We start from the raw sequence: 3,916 nt of genomic DNA on the forward strand, positions 1-3,916 counted from the left end.
CTCAGATCTCTTCCTTGCCCTCTTACATGCACACGAGCACTGTCGGAAACCCTCTCTCTCCGTTCGAATCGCACCACCGAAAGCCCCCTTTCTCCGTTGGAATCACACCACCAGAAGCCCTCTTCTCCGTTCGTTTTGCTTCACTGACGCGGCACCACTGGCATCCTCTGGCCTTTCCTCCCCCACCCCCACCAGCTTCGGCTGACCCATCACCATAACTCTCTCTTTCCAATCCAACCAAAATCTCTCGGATCTCTCCATCGATATGTTTAAGGCAATTCAATCTTCTTCTTCACCCCTTAATTTCTCAATTTCTTCGTTTTCTTTTTTTTTTCTTCCCTAAATCAGATCAATCTCTCTTTAGAAGATAGGATATTTGAATTTCTTTCGGTGTATTTTGATTGTTTGGTTCAATCCTATAGAACAAAAAGGTAGGTATTTATGTATGAGTAACCTGATATATATATATATATATATATATATGTATGTATGTATGTATGTATGTATGGTGGGGAATATGTGTGCATATATTTCTGTATATGTGAGTAATCATTGGTGGAGCTGCATAACCCCACTCAAAATTATGATTTTTTTTTCTTTAGATATGTATGTTTATGCAAAAGTTTAGGAGTTTCAGAAATTTAAGGCAGTGGAATAATTAGAAAAATTAAAATTGGGTTTTTTTTTTTTAGTTTGTGATTGAATCTTGGATTTGGAGAGTGATTTGTGGAGGGAAAAGGAAAGTGATTGGAGAAATGAATGAAAGATAAGATTAAAATAAAATGAGCCGACTGTACGAACAGTATCTAAAATTAAAAATTAAAACTGGGAGCTTTGTTGTGTTGTTTTTGTTGGTGTTTTTTTTTTTCTTTTTTCCCTTAATTATTACATAAACTATAATAATAGTTTAATTTTTAAATTTGACTTTGATAAAGGGAAAACCCCAATTGTAATCATTTGGTTATGCGATGTATATGAAGCAACTAACAGATTTAATTATTGTTCTTTTTTTTTTTTTTTGGTCTTGTCTTGTTGTTGTTATTGTTTATGTATGTGCCTTCTGTGTTAATTTAGTGCTTTTGCTTATGAAATTAGTTTATATGATTTTCGTGATACACATTAAAGTTAGGCTTACCAGCTTTTTTATCTTGACATTTTTATCATTGTTTAGATTTCAGATTGGAGTTGATGTCTGTACTACTTTCATTCTTTCTTTTGCCATTTAAGGTGAATCGCAATCCTTCATTTCCATACATGCAGATATGTCCTGTTTATTTTCTTTTTTCTATTTTGTATAAGAATTTCAAGTGGGCCCTACAATGTTGGGTGGTTACTCCAACGTTATGTAACATGTGTATGTGGTGTATTTGTTATGACAAAGATGAGTGTGACTTTCAAATGCTTTTTTTACAATTATGCACGTCAAGAATATATATATATATATATGTGTGTGTGTGTGTGTGTGTGTGTGTTTTGTTGGTGTCAACTTTCAATATATATATATATATATGTGTGTGTTTATAATCAAAAAAAATTAATCTTGAATTTGAATTGTTAGCATCTTGTTTGTTTGACTTCACCATAACTTCAAAAAGAAAAATCATTTTAAACGAGTATAGATATGGATACTCTGTTATTCTAATGCTTTTGACTCTTTTATTTATCAAACAATTCATCTATTTTGTTGATTTTGGCCAAGGAGTTCAGAGATATATTTTATATTGTGGGTTTTTAGTCTCTACTCATCAATCATTGTTCTTCACCCTATTGCTCACCATGTGTTTGACAAAATGTGCAAACAAAGTTTAGAATAACAGGAATAGACAACCACAATACCTCTACAAATGAACCATGCCATATGAAAATCAAACCACACATGAAATTTGAAAATCAAACCAAGTGATGTGAACAAGAGAAAGAAAGAGATTTTTAGTTCTCTAAGAGCACTAGTGTTCTCTTCTAAGAAGAGAAGGGGTGTGGGGGGTGGGTTTTAGCCAATTGATGTAAACAGGAGCTTGTACAATACAGCAGACCCTCACATCAGAGGCTGCTTTAGTCATGAAGCACTCTCTGGGCTTAGCCAGGGGGAGAGGCCATGCTCAGGTCACTCATCTCCATGTGGCTTCCATTTTGCTCACCCCAAGTCCTAGACCAACTCTCCTAAAGAGAGCTTGTCTCAAATCTCAACCCCAAACTAACAGCAATTCACATCCTCTATAGTATTGTAGAGCTCTTGAGCTTTGCTTCAATGTGGCTCTAAATAGGCTTCGAACAACACCTGGTCCTCTCCTTCAAACCCAACCTTCTCTCTCAAATGCTCTCATTTCAGCTCTCAAAAGAGCTCAAGCTCACCAGAGAAGAGGCTGCATAGAACAACAACAACAGCTCTTTTGGCTATCAAGGTAAATCTTGAGTAGCTTATTTTGCCCATCTTAGATGACCCTAGTGTTAGTAGGGTTATGAGAGAAGCTGGGTTCTCTAGCACAGTTGTGAAGAACAACCTAGAAGACTCTTCTTCCTCAGCTTATTCTGTGTTTCAGTGTTACAGTACTATCTCTGGTTGTGGTGTTACAGTACTATCTCAAGGTGGTTTTTGAGGTCTTGTTGAGGAAGAAAAGAAGGAACACTGTGATAGTTGGTGACTCTGTGTCCATCACTGAAGGGCTTGTTGGAGAAGTAATGGGTAGGATAGAGAAAGGAGATGTACCTTATGACGAATTGAAATCAACCCATTTTATAAAATTTCAGTTCTCATCAGTACCTTTGAGGTTCATGAAGAGAGAAGAGGTGGAGATGAACCTATCAGACCTGAAAAGCAAGGTTGATTCTCTAATTGCATCAGGAAAATGGGGTGTGATTATCTATATAGGAGACTTGAAATGGACAGTTGAAGACTCAACAAGAACAGTAGTAGTAGCTAGTGATGATTATAATTATGTTTATAATCCAGTTGATCATCTAGTTGCAGAGATAGGAAGGTTGGTTTCTAATTACAACAATTCAAGCACAAAGGTTTGGTTAATGGCTACTGCAAATTTTCAAACCTATGTGAGGTGTCAGATGAAGCAACCTTCTCTTGAGATCCAATGGTGACTCCAAGCTGTTTCTGTTCCATCTGGTGGACCTGGTTTGAGTCTCCATGGCCATGCTACTACTACTAGGTGAGTCTTTGTTTACCCATATTTATTTATTTATTTGAAGAGTCTGGTTTCTCTCTACGTCTCTGAATATGCATCATCACGTCACATTAGTATTTTTTCTAACTTAATGATTTAGATTTTATCCACCTATTCATAAACCTACTAATAGAGCCAAATAAAAAATCTCACTCAATATTTAATGAGTTAATGAATAGAAAAAATATGAATCATTAATTTATAGAAAAAAAAAATGCCAATATGGCGCATATTAGGAGCTCATCATGATGTTCTCTCCAGCCCAAACTCAAACTACAGAGAAGTTGTTCTCTTATTGAATATCAATTTGCTGTAGTCATGTATATTGTGTTGGTAAATATTCAGTAATTTTAGGTATTTAGGATTTTGTTTGGAAAAAAATTATAGTATAGATTTATTCTAAGTGTAGAGTGTATGAGTCTTACCATATACCAAACCAAACCAAGCCTTAAGTCCCATCAAATGGGATCGGCTACATGAATCCTTCTTCTCCACGTGGCCCTATCAAAGGCCATTTCATTAGTCAAATTAAGTAGATTCATATCTCTATTTATAACTCTAGTCAACGTTAATCTAGGCCTACCCCATCCCCTAACACTTCCATCTACCGTTACAGTATCGCATTTCTTCACTACTACCTCTGTTGGTCTCCGTTGAATATGACCAAACCATCTCAAACGATTCTCTCTCAACTTATCTTCTATCGGTGCTACTCCTACCCATTCCCGAATACACTCATT

General features: G+C 35.9%; 1 pseudogene; it reads left to right on the plus strand.

Moving 5' to 3' along the window:
• Positions 1 to 2,001: 2,001 nt before the first annotated feature.
• On the plus strand, positions 2,002 to 3,165 carry LOC114316877 (protein SMAX1-LIKE 4-like; annotated as a pseudogene).
• Positions 3,166 to 3,916: the final 751 nt, after the last annotated feature.

The sequence above is a fragment of the Camellia sinensis genome, chromosome 9 (assembly GCF_055761805.1).
Source record: "Camellia sinensis isolate YWXY chromosome 9, ASM5576180v1, whole genome shotgun sequence".
NCBI lineage: Eukaryota > Viridiplantae > Streptophyta > Magnoliopsida > Ericales > Theaceae > Camellia > Camellia sinensis.